Genomic DNA, 13,882 nt, shown 5'->3' with positions numbered 1-13,882 from the left:
CACAGTAAAATTTTGTTTTCTGTGCTTAAAGGCCCACCTTTTTTAAAACCCAGTGGCCATAGCATCTGCTTTTCCAAAACATAAATTCCTGATGGTTGATCCCTCACTTGCCATAACATGTATTTCCTAGAAATACCAATTTAAATACAGTACCTTTAAAGCAGTGTTGTGAAAATACCCTGTGCATTTTTCAAGCTTTCTCAGTGATCTTTATCACTCTCATTTTCTAAAAGAAATGTGATGCTGAGCTCAGTCACTCTTTTTCACAAAGCGACTTCCAGTGAGGTCATTCAGACTCAACAGGAACAAGAGCTAGATTTTGTGGTAGTTGCCAGAAAAATATGAAGTGCAAAACTTCATATACAGGACAAGTAGGCATAGACTGTAGTCTGATTTATACTTAGGTGTTAAATCTACAGTGTAGGAATGGTGTAGTTGCATACCCTTTGCCATAGCTTACAACATAGCCTGACCTGCGCCTCCCTAGAAATCTGTCATTGGTTGACTTGGTAGCATCTCATTTGCTTTTAAGCATTTCAGGATGATCTTTCTTCCTCTCACTCCAGAACACCTCACTGTGTGTGTGTAAAGCCTTTCTGCTTTTGACCACTTTTGTCACAGTCAGGGTTGCAGAGCCTCTTTCAGGTCAAAATGTTTGAAAACTGAGGAATAGTAAGCACAGTGGGACAGAGAGGCTGAGGACTGGTTATAGTGGGAGAGTCAGGCTGAGAGGACTGGTTATCATGGGACAGAGTGGCTGAGTGGACTGGCTTTATTTTGAACTGGTTAAGCACAGAAGTTGAACCAAGAGCAGATTGTTGAGGACTTTGTGGATGTTCAGACAGGTGAGTACAACAACTAGAGACATCAACAACCACTGCTGCCTATCAACATAGCATTGTGTGCGCATGGCACGTGGTGTGTAAAACTGTGCTGTCTTTGCTTTAATATGTGTGTTTGTGGCTGCAGCTGCTTTGGAGTTTATATTGTTTAGACATCTCTGTGTGGTCTGCTTTAGTGATGTTTTCTGTTGCTAAAGTGGCAATTTGTTTCATCTCAGTAACCTAATCTTGTTGCACCCACCTCGGTATCCATAGCGCTTTTTATTTAGCGCTGCTCATTTGTGTTTTATTTGCCCTCTTTTCTGGTAGATGCTAGTGAGACTATACAATGGCAGTTGTATATGTAGGTATAATTGATCATCAGTGGTATGCACAGGATGCAAAATTTGAATATACAAATGGAAGATATCATTTACTTGTGTATGATATTCTAGGAGCCTACTTTTTCCGTCTCTGTCTAAAACTATTTTGAAAAGGATAGTGAGAACATCAAATTGAAATAATTGTTTTGCCTAAATACTACTACCCCTACAATGGGAGTAATTATTCAGGATTGTGGTGGAGTGGGACAGGATTTTTTCTTTATTCTCTCATGGGAGGGACAGGTATGACAATCCACTCCCGTGTCACCCTCTCTGCCTCTCAGTGTTCTGAAGATGAACTACTAAAAGCATACCTTACAAACTTCACCCTGCATGTTCTTACTGCGTAATTCCATGCAGAGAGAGAGAGAGACAGAGACAGTCTAGAAGCTTTCTTTGACCATGAAGGCCGATCTTACTCTCCAGTTCTGTAGTTTATCAGTGAAGTGGATGAAACACACTGCAGACTGGAGTCTGTTAACAGTGACAAACAGACAGATCTGTGTGAGCTTCACTCACCTCCTCTATGAAACATGTGTGCCCTCACTGTGCTGCACTACTATACACTATGATGAACTGGTTGTGGATCACATCTATAGCCTGTGCCAGGCGCTGTCTCTCCTTCTTCATCTACTTGCACTTCTCATGCAATAATTCAATGCTGAGGACTGTGCAGTTGCTGTGACTGCTTTGACGTATGTTGGTGTGCAAGTTTGCTGTCTACTATAGAGTAAAACATGCCCAAATTAGTATGAGTAGTTGTTGCATTTACATAACATAGTAACATAAGGTCTACAAATCTAATACTGTACATATAATCATTCTAAGGTTTCAACCATGTTAAAAACATCATCTGCCGAAAAACATCTCATATAGCTTTTTGTTGAAAGCCAGACTTCTGTGTTTGGTTAATATGCTGGTTATAATCTGATATCAGCCTAAGCCTATGCATATAATGTGCTTTGTCATTGTTATGGCTGATCCAGGCTGTGGATGTGAAATGTGACATGTTGATTTATTTTGATCAATGGCTGAGTCATTCTAAATGTTGTTCCTATAAGGAATTGTGGGACAACATTTTCTCCTTCTGTTTCGTAAAGGATTGTCCTATGCTAAAGGAGATGAGAAAGGAAGTATTAAAACAACTTTCAGTAGCATTTAGAGAATTCAAACAGCTCTTATCAAGGCTGCCACTTAGATATTTCTGGGTCATTTCACTCACTTAGGAACCTTCCAAAGCAAAACAAACTGCCATGACTGAGCATCATTTTACAGAAAAAACACACACACACATGGCAACACACATTTGGCCTCTGTGGATACTGAATCCATTACCATCTTTATCTCATCTGTTTTGTTGCTGCATGGAGAGGATTTCTTCTCTGTGCTAAAGCTGACACATCAGACTGAATTACAGCATCTTAAAAGCAAGGCTCCTGTCCTCTCAAAGCTGTCTGAGTTCAGGTTCTTTCAGTCAGAAGAACATAGAGGGAGAGAGAGCAGGATCATGGTTTGAGAGCCATCTCAGTGAATTCCTGCTGATGAAGACTGTGTGGTACAGTTAAAAGTCCTGTCAGAATGTATCAAATATTTACTTAATTTGAAAATGATTAACGATTTTGCACAGCAGAAGGTATCCTTTTCGTACACATATACATGTATATGTGAAGAACATATACATGACTGCAACCAAAATGTCAGCTGTGAAAAAGGCCCATTAGGTTTCAACACAGGATCCATCTGCTGTATAAGACAGACAACTTATGTAAAAAATTACCACAGAGCAATCACTAGACAGCCGTACGCCTTCAGGGCCCCTGAAGGTCTGAGGAGCAAGGGGCAATTGCTGTCTTTGTATGGTTAGTTATCAGACTTGTCAGTCTTAAGGAGTCATACTGTATGTTCCCACTATTTTAAATATTAGTATGTGCTCACTTGCATGGAGGCCTACTATGGGTTACAAACTAAAATATGTCTGGTATTGAACATAAATATATAGTTGTTTTCCATGGAGAATATGCCCACAATATCCTTTATCATCTGAAACTGTATTCTGATCCTCCATTTGGTGGTAGTCTTGGCTTTTTCCATTTCATTCCACTGCTTTAGCATGACTGTAAGTGCAGCCACAGTGGGACTAGGCTATTGAGAATTTTTATTTTTTTTTCGAATGTGCTGATGGGAAGATGGCACGCGTGTGTATGTGTGTGCAGGGGAAGACTTCCTCAGGTATACCCACATACATAGCAGTTGGTGGCATGTGTGAGGCTAAGGTACTCTAGTCTGGTGCTTTCTGGCAATGACTGCAGTAGGTCCCTTTTCTTTTTGAGCAATATAAAGATGACAGTTGGAGGTTAAGGGCATGGCCTACTGTTAACAAGCAGCTCTCCGAACTTCCCCAGATTGGGCTCAGATTCATCCTAAAGGGTTTAGTATGTTTCAAACCAACCAATAAAGTATTGTGTGGATTTATTGAAAGACAGGAGTGTTCGCATTTGCTGTAAATAACAATAGTTCACGAGGCACTGAAACGTGTAAAGCTTGCAGCCATAGTGAGTGAACTGGATGTGATAAATGTGCAAATGGGGACAAGGGCGTACAATTTGAGACAGACTCTTCTCAAAGACCTTCATGGTGTTGTACATAAGTAGTTATGCCAAAAAAATGAAAAAGAAGAGCTTGTGAGAGATTTTAAACCTGCGTACTTGCTCACCTCCACATGCCTGTCCAATCACGTTGGGAAGTGGACATGATGTCGATTTTGGAGTTACAAAAATTGTTGGACGTGGCCCTTTCAGAAACCTCAAGGCAAAGGTGTACAGGGATGAGGTTATAGTGCTGTTCAACAATCTGTCAACCACTTAGTTTGAACCTTTGTAGGTACCTCGTCCTGGAGCCATCCCTTTCATCTTTTACCTCTCCCCCTTACGACTGCCCTTGCTCTATGAATGGCTGCTCGAAGCTTTGCCATCCTGCTTAATCTGCCAATCAGTTGCATGACTGGATTAATCCTGATAATGCATTTGCATGATTCTAGACTTTGATATGATCAGTGAAAGAATGAAGAGGAAAAGAACACAGCAAAACAAGGACCAATGATTAGTGGCCAGAGGACTAACCCACCCCTACCTCCTCTCCATCTGTCTAACTCTCCAATCCTCTTCCCTGTATCTATCCCTCCCTTGATGCCTTTATCTGTTTTTCTCTATCTTGTATCGCTGACACCTCAGTCCTCATCTCCTTTCCATCCCCCTTGAAGTCTGGGCTTTTTTCCCTGGTCAAATCCCCACAACCTGCTCCATCCTTTCCTACTGCAAAATAATTGCATCTTCCTCTTTCTATACTCAAAATCCAATCACAACAGCAGTTTTTGCTAAGAGCCAAAGATACAATTTAAGTCATTTTTTAATATTGCTAGGATGACATGTAACCCTCAACTTTGGCACCACCCCAGCTGACTGGAGAAACCATTTAACAACTTCTCTCAGGTTCATGGCATTCATTTTAACCAGTTCACTGTTTGACAGATGCATAAATGTGGTTGTCGGTGGTTAGTCATACAGCTCCTGCCCAACAGGTGAAATCGTCAGCAAGCAAAGGGGGTACTTTTCAATGTGATCGTATAGTTTTGCTGGAAAAATAAGTGCATTTCCACTGCAACATAATACAACTGTACACTCTGCTACACTAAGTAACAGCTTGGGGATTACTGTGTAAATAACCAAGATTTACATGACAAAAATAAATAGATAATAAAATACACATAACTAAAATAAAAAAATCTGTAACAATTGTATGCAAAGACAAATACGGTAAAAACCAGAATTTAAATAATCAACGTAGAAATGAATTTTGATGAACTTCAACACTATATAAATCAACCCTGTTACAGACACATAAGATGGAAAAATATAGTTTCCATTACATCACCATCTGCCAATTAAAAGTTAGCAGATTCTTCCTGATCGGTTACATTATTGCAGGCTAAACACATATCTTATCTTGTGTGCATTATAACACATCCCCATCACGTCAGTATGCTGTACCTTAAAAAGTGTTTCATGGGAAGTTCCTGCTGTGTTCTTGTCATCTGAGATGCCAAGATAACTGACAGACTACTGGCACATTATAAAGCAGTGCAGATGACATGTAACAGTTTTGCCAGCACATACCAGGCAGTTTTTTTTTTTTTGGTGTTTCTTCTTTCCTGTTGGCATTTAGAAGACTTTGTACTGCCAAAAGTGTTTGCAACAGCAAGTATTTTAGCTGCCAGAGAAAGCCTTTCCAATAAATTAATGATGTATTCATTCTCAGTACACTCCTCCTGCCTCCCTCTTTCCCCTTCTGCTAATGCTGCTCTGTCAAAGGTGCAGCCTTATTAGAAAACCTCGGTGCCCATACAGCCGTCCTTTTACTAATTGCAATCTTTCAGTGGCTATTTACTTTCAGAGTAACTCAGGTAAAATGGTAATGGACTGTATTTATATAACGCTTTTCTAGTCTTCTGACCACTCAAAAGCGCTTTACAACAGCAGCCTACATTCACAGATTCACACGTGGTAGCTAGGCCACCTGCTCACTAAGAGCATGAACACATTCACACGCTGATGCACAACATCGGGGCATCTTGGGGTTCAGTATCTTGCCAAAGCATACTTCGACTTAGACTACCAAGCCACCACTCCTCCTAGTTACTATGAGTATGCCTGTCAGGCCTTCCATCCTAGCCCTGCTGTTATGCAGCTTACTTTGATAACAGTGGCAGATTTTTAACCTGTTTTGAACAGGAGTAAATAGACCCAAATGTCGAAACTCAGCTACACAATATTCAAAAAAAGCCATTGGTTAAATGAAGATTCCAAAAATGAGCGTCTGACAAGTCTAGGATATCCACATACTGAAGCTGACAAGTCGACAGAGAGAGAACAGTTCCAGATTTCTCACAACACAAACTGACAGAGCATAGACTGGAGCACAAGGTAGGCACCTGAGCACAAAAACAGGAGTCAGGAAGGCAATTAGGTAGACAAGGCAAAAATAGCAAAAAGTACTTCTCTGAAGTCTCGGTTGTTACCACTAGGATGAACATACAATTCAACGTGGGTGGAAGGCTGGTGGTTATATACTGGGGCAGCAGGTGAGTCTCGATTGAATGATTAATGTCAGGTGTGCTCAGGAGAGGAAGAGGTTGGACCAGACCTGCCAGCCACACCCTGCAGTTACACACACACACGACAGACAGGAGACAGAGGGGAGGGAATCACAAAGACGCAACAGCACCAAAGGAGGGAAAACTGCAGATCCCAACATAGCCTTCAAGTCTTGTGGTAATTCTTGAAAAAATGGGTCCTCCATTTCATGCAGAGGTAGACCAAAATAAGCTTCTCATTTTTAGTTGGTGACCATAGATTTTGGCAGCTGAAAGGACAATTATGGCCGAATATAGCTCCCAGATTTTAACAACTCCAGCTAGCTACATAATTAACCTAAAGTCTGTGAGTTTGAGTTAATTAGTTAGATAGGCTTTAAAAGTGTTTGGCTGACTTAAAAATGAATATGAGAACCTGACAACAGGGTCTTAAATATGTATTTGATGGCAATATACACACAAGATTTACGTGCAAAAATAACACTGATATTACAAATATATTTTACTTTCCATATTTTCATATACATTTTTTAATTTTCACATGAGAAAAGGCTATGAGGATGACGATGAATTCAGTTTTGGGTGAACTTCCTCGAATCCATAGAGACAGTGCCATTAATGCTTCTTTAAATTCTGATATACAGGAGTAGAATTCAAAGACACCCTTCTAACTCTTCAGTTGCTTATCTGTGACTGGACAGTTACTCTTTTGGTTGAGGGGTTTGCTTCAATGTACATGAACAACTGAGTGAATACAAAGGTGTGTGATTCTTTATTTCCTAGAAAGACTGTTATCACACACAATCCATACAACAGTTTGTTGGTTTCAAATAGAACAATCTGTAGCCACTGGTGCTTTGCTTTAAACAACTTAATTTAAGAACTGCAGACTTCTTGCAAACCTGTGATCCCTTCATTCTAAATACTCTGCAGAGTCTCCCTTCCCTGTACCTTCCTTTCATCAGTCTCTTTCCCCATTTCCCCATCCATCTATCCCCCTCTTTTTTCTCCTGTCAGTTGACCATATCTCACTTTTCTGCTCATTGTTATTTGTTATTTCTCTTGGTCTGCTACTGCTGAGCACAGCGAGGGAGGAAATCTCTGTTTGGACACAAGGTAAGAGCATGTAGTTTGTCACCAGCACAAGGAAGACCACAGCTGTACAGAGAAGCCTGTCTTCTGGAAGAAGATGAGGAGGAAAGTGAGTTTGATTGGATTGATGAGGATGGTGATGACGAGGAGAAAGATGAACAAGCTCATGGTCACACTCTAAATGTGGCTGTCAATGTGCCAGATGAGGGGAGGAGCTTGGTTTTGTCTTGTGAGATAAACCCAGGCAGGCACAAGATCTCCCAGATGTCTGTCTTTCTGTCAGGGCTGCTGCTGATGGCCTTGACCATGCTATGGCTTGCTTTCATTTAAAAGACAAATAAATGGGGAGATCCCTGAACATTGAATAGTGCAAGGTGCCCCTTGGCCATAGAGACTTGATTCAGTTTTGGTCCTCTACCTTGAAGTCATTATTTTTTATGTGTTCTATACTTGCAATGATTAACTTTTTTATCTTCCTTGTACCTTAGTTCAGGTAAAATGAACAGTGAACAGAAACAGTAGCCATTGTGGTCACAAGTAGCAGGTGAACCTTGCTAAGCTCCACCCCAGTTTAGTTACTGTTGCTACGCCTGTCTAACTTTTTACAATGACAATTGTGGTATATTTATTAATACAAAATAGTAGACATTCTTTAGACAGTGGGTTTTTAATATCAAAAGTAAGTAAAACAGAATTTTCCTTTCAATGACTCATGGCATGTTTTAACAGCTCTAGTTATCAAACTAACTAACTGAGGTGGTTGAAAACTGCTTCTGCTTCCTTTTTCTACTAAGAATGCATACATGCTACTACCAACTACATAGTTCATTCACTCCTTTCTGAAGCTTCCTAAGAGGTTGCATCACTGTTGTAATTTATTTCATTATGTACAACAGTGACTGCAACAGTGAATGCATCACTGTTCATACTGCTGCAACATTCAGCACTGATACTGACCATCTTCCATTCAGTAGTTAGTTACAGGAGTACTAGAAAGTACTTACTTGTAGGGCCAGCAGTTGTATCAGGGTAGCCCTGAACCCCCTGGCCCTTTGCAGTGACACTGGCCATAATAAATTGTTGAACACATGTAACACTAATATCTGCAATGGCTGAAACTGCTCTCTTTGGCGAGACATCTGATGTCAGATGGTAGTGATGCTACTCGCAACTGGTTTTCCAGGTCTGAGACAGTCAGTCTTGAGCAGATCGTTTGCAAAAGTCAATCTTGAAAATAGATGCTCAAAATAGGTCCTTGCCATGCAGCTCAGTGATTTCTTGTTGTAGGTTGTCAGGCACATCAGCTGGTTCCACATTAAATGGCTTAACAAATATGTTCAGTATCTTTTGTTTACTTTTTATGTCCTGAAACCTCTCACCAAATACCTGAAGGAGTTTTGCCAGGACCACTTTAGTATAGTATATTAGCTGATAAAGCAAACATTAAATCTGGCGGTTTGGTTTCCCTGCTATTTCATCTGCCTACATGGAACAGCCTGAACAGCCTCCTGTGGCTCAGGAGGTAGAGTCGTCCACTTATCAGATGGTTGGTGGTTTGATCCCTGACCTGATGTCGAAGTATCCTTGTGCAAGATACTGGTGTACTCAGTGTGTGAATGTGTTAATGCTCGTAATGAGTAGGGGGCCCATGTGTGAATGCAGGCTTGTGTTGTAATGCGCTTTGTTGAAAGACTAGAAAAGTGCTACAGTCCATTTACCATAAGCAGGGAAACGACAGTTTCACTTCAAATGATTTTACATTTGAAAGTACACAGATGAAAAGCTGACTAAAGTTTCATCTCAAAGAGGTACTTGCTAATGTCCACAATGAAGGCCAAATCACACAGACACTTGCTGAGTTTGCACAACAGGTTTGAGACAAACTGACACTTTGGACTGCAGATTTATCCAACTGCGTTTTTATAATCAAACCTGAAGTTTGCCTGTAATTGAAAGTGGCCTTTGACACAAGTCCATCGATTTTTTTGTTCCTCCATGATTAAAATGAGAAAATCTAAACATTAAGATATACAATCTACAGTCTACAGTGGTATGAAAAAGGATCTGAACCTTTTGGAATTTCTCACATTTCTGCATGAAATCACCATCAAATGTGATCTGATCTTTGTCAAAATCACACAGATGAAAAAACAGTGTCTGCTTTTACTAAAACCACCCAAACATTTATAGGTTTTCATATTTTAATGAGGATAGCATGCAAACAATGACAGAAGGGGGAGGAATAAGTAACTGAACCATCACATTTAATATTTTGGCAGCAATAACTTCAACCAGACGCTTCCTGTAGCTGCAGATCAGTCTGGCACATCGATCAGGACTAATCTTGGCCCATTCTTCTTTACAAAACTGCTGTAGTTCAGTCAGATTCCTGGGATGTCTGGCATGAATCACTGTCTTGAGGTCATGCCACAGCATCTCAATGTTCAAGTCTGGACTTTGACTTGGCCACTCCAGAACGTGTATTTTGTTCTTCTGAAACCATTCTGAAGTTGATTTACTTCTGTGTTTTGGATCATTGTCTTGTTGCAGCATCCATTTTCTTTTTAGCTTCAACTGTCTAACAGACAGCCTCAGGTTTTCCTGCAAAACATTCTGATAAACTTTTGAATTCATTTTTCCATTAATGATTGCAAGTTGTCCAGGCCCTGAGGCAGCAAAACAGCCCCAAACCATGATGCACCCTCCACCATGCTTCACGGTGGGGAGGAGGTGTTGATGTTGGTGAGCTGTTCCATTTTTCCTCAGCACATGACGTTGTGTGTTCCTCCCAAACAATTCAACTTTGGTTTCATCAGTCCACAAAATATTTTGCCAAAACTTCTGTGGAGTGTCCAAGTGCCTTTTTGCGAACATTAAACAAGCAACATGTTTTTTTTAGACAGCAGTGGCTTCCTCCATGGAGTCCTCCCATGAACACCATTCTTGGCCATTGTATTTATAGTTGATGTGTGCACAGAGATATTGGACTGTCCCAGTGATTTCTGTAAGTCTTCAGCAGACACGCTAGGGTTCTGTTTTACCTCTGAGTATTCTGCGCTGAACTCTTGGCGTCATCTTTGGTGGACGGCCACTCCTTGGGAGAGAAGCATCAGTGTCAAACTCTCTCCATTTGTATACAACTTCTCTGACTGTCGATTGATGAACATCCAGACTTTTAGAGATGGTTTTGTATCCTTTCCCAGCTTTATACAAATCAACAATTCTTGATCGCAAGTCTTCAGACAGCTCTTTTGAGCGAGCCATGGTGCACATCAGACAATGCTTCTCATCAAGACAATTCTTACCAGGTGTGTGTTTTATAGTGGGCAGGGCAGCTTTAAGCCACTCATCAGTGATTGGCACTCACCTGACTTTTTAAGTCTCCTTAGGCAGAGGGTTCAGCTACTTATTTCTCCCCCTTCTGTCATTGTTTGCATGCTGTCCTCATTAAAATATGAAAACCTATAAATGTTTGGGTGGTTTTAGTTAAAGCAGACACTGTTTTTTCATCTGTGTGATTTTGACAAAGATCAGATCACATTTGATGGTATTTTATGCAGAAATGTGAGAAATTCCAAAAGGTTCAGATACTTTTTCATACCACTGTATATAATCCATGAAGTTTCGATCCAAAGTGCTCTTTTCACACTTTTTTATTAAGGCATAGTGGTTTTAGGTAATTACTTGGGATCCAAAAGTAGAACTGAGACGCTGAGATCATGTAAAAGTTCAACCAAGTGCATTTATTGTAAGATTGGTTAGTTGTGGAAATCCAGAATGATGGGCATAGAGGACTGGAAGAAACTAGTTTGACCTGAGACACATGTAATACCGGATGGATCCTCATAGTATTAGGCAACTTCACGATAGGATAAGATAAGATATAACTTTATTGATCCCATGCTGTCAAAATTAAGATGTTACAGATAGCAATAATAGCAAGAATGAAAAGGAGATGTAGAAAGGAATAAACAATAAAAAGGGATACAAAATAAAAATCAACTATACGTATGTATATTATATACAAAAGAGTTAAAAAATATGCCTTGAATATTTGAATTGCACATGGTAGAATACGGATAATATAATACAATGTTTGCAAACACAAAGTAAAGAATATATAAGCCCAGTAAAAAAAATCTATATATTGCACAAGATGTTTGCACAGATGTAATGTATATTAACAAATGTTACACATAGATAACACAGTAGCAGGTTTTTGATGTTGTAATGTAAAACAACAGCAACACAGTGCTATGTTAAATGATGTTGACAGTTGATGTTAATGTTGGAGTTAAACAGTCTGAAAGCTGCAGGAATGGAGGACCTGAGGAAACGTTCCGTCTTACACAATGGATGCAGCAGTCTGTCAAAGGCACTGCTTAAGGTCCCACTGTCTCATGCAGGGGGTGAGAGGGGTTGTCTGACCCACCTCCTCAATAGTGTCCAGAGGGCAGTCTAGGACAGAGCCAGCTCTCCAGACCAGTTTGTTCCTTTCAGTCTTTTTCTGTCCCTCTCAGAGCTCCCACAGCCCCAGCAGACTGCTGCATAGAAAACTGCAGATGCCACCACAGTGTCACAAAATGCTCTTAACTGTTTCGTGCTCACTCCAAAGGACTGCGGTCTTCTGAGCAGATAGACTCATCTTTGGCCCTTCTTGTACAGGATATATGTGTTGGTAGTCCAGTCCAGTTTGTGATTGAGTTGAACAGCCAGTTATTTGTACTTGCCCACAATCTGAATGTCCAAACCGTAGAGGTTCACCAGTGTAGTCTGTGGCACTGTCCTGCAGAAGTCTATCGCATTATTGTCTTGCTGGGGTTTGTGTGCAGGTGCTTCATTTTACACCATTTGACAAAGTTGGTGATGACTTCCCTGTATTCCAGTTTATTTTCCTGTGATAAGCCAACGATGGATGTATCATCGTGGAACTTCTGGAGATGACAGCTGTCAGTGTTGTGTCTGAAGTCTGATGTGTAGAGGGTGAACAGGAAGGAGAGAGCACTGCAGAGCCCCTGTGCTGCAAACTACCACACAGTTGCAAAGCCTCACATACTGGTCTGTTGGTGAGGTAATTGATGGTCCAGGCAGCCAGGTGGCAGTCCACTCCAGCTCCCTCCAGCTGTGGAGTCAGTCAGTCAGTGGTGTCAAAGCAGTCCCTCACTGCTATAGTAAAGTTCTCAGGCCAACCTCCTCACATACCTTCTGGTTAGTGGTTATTTATTCAGCAAAGATATGTAGGCAGGGAGCAGATGAGCCAGGTTGCCTGGTCTTGCGTCTGAAGGTGGAAACCAGATGCCTGACTCATAGTACTGAGGAAATGAATTGTGGATCTCTGTCTGAGACAATATCTAAGGGAATGCCATGTTTCTAGAGCATCAGCAGTCTCTCTGGCTGAGTGGAGCTCAGTGCTACAAAGTGAACTGCCTAGGAGAAATGGTCCAATATGGTCAGGATAACTGTGTACAGAGGCCTGTGATGAATTTGAGTGCAATATAAGACAAGGACGCCTGGGGGTGGGAAAGGGACACAGCAGACCAACTGGAGGATGATGTGAGGTCTTGCTCTGGGTGCAGATGGAGCAAGCAAAGACAATGCCACCAAAAATGTCTTTTGAGCAGACATAGGGTACGGTTGATTCCAGGGTGACAGGCGAAATGGGAAGTGTGAGCCCACCGCAGAACATGCGAATGAATGAATGAGTTAGGCACAAAGAGACAGATAGGAGGGCTGTTATGCGGGTCAGTTTGAGAGTGTCTCTCTAACCACTGACTTGATTCTCCAAGTCACTGCCACCACCACTCAGAACAAGGGGAAAAAGGTGTCTCTAGACAGGAGGGGAGTCCTTTAGAGGTGTGCTACCAGAAGAGAGCATCCAGTTTGACGGTTTGACATGGTGAGCGAGCGAACAGCTAAGAAGCTGAAACCTCATTAAGAAGGACAATTGTGCCTACATTTGTGACTACAATTATGTGAGAATCAGAGACCTGGTTAAACGTAATTTCCTGTGAACATGCTTGCATTATATGAATGAAAACACATAAGGGCATATCAATTCAGCACTTAATTTGTCTCATTCATTTGTATCTCAAAAATGCACATGGGAATTACAATTTCTCTTTCATGGTTCACATTGTGGGTTCTATTTTTTCATCCAAACTATGATCTTTTCCTAAACCTAACCAAGTAGTTTTGTTGCCTAAACGTAACAAATGTAACTGTGGCAGAAAACTGAAAAATTTAAAAAAAAAAAAAGCTATAAAAAAAAATAAAAAGTGTAGGAGCCAAAATGTATGATTTCTTCATGAGTGTGATTTTTTTTTTTTTTTTTTTTTGTCCAATGGGTGGCGCATGTTAATTAGCCTTTTGCCAGGTATATAGGTAGGAACTATGTGTTGTTGGGCCGGGGTCCTACCCGGAGGAGCAAAGGGTTTTGA

General features: G+C 40.9%; 1 protein-coding gene across 1 annotated transcript in view; it reads left to right on the top strand.

Annotated features, from left to right (window-relative positions):
* epb41a (erythrocyte membrane protein band 4.1a) overlaps positions 1-13,882 on the top strand; it is a 59,286-nt gene that overhangs the window by 22,546 nt on the left and 22,858 nt on the right. The gene's annotated exons all lie outside the window — the stretch shown is intronic.

This window comes from Chelmon rostratus, chromosome 16, assembly GCF_017976325.1.
Source record: "Chelmon rostratus isolate fCheRos1 chromosome 16, fCheRos1.pri, whole genome shotgun sequence".
Taxonomy (NCBI): domain Eukaryota; kingdom Metazoa; phylum Chordata; class Actinopteri; order Chaetodontiformes; family Chaetodontidae; genus Chelmon; species Chelmon rostratus.
The sequence above is the reverse complement of the archived record's forward strand: the minus strand, read 5'-3'. Positions and strand labels throughout refer to the sequence as shown.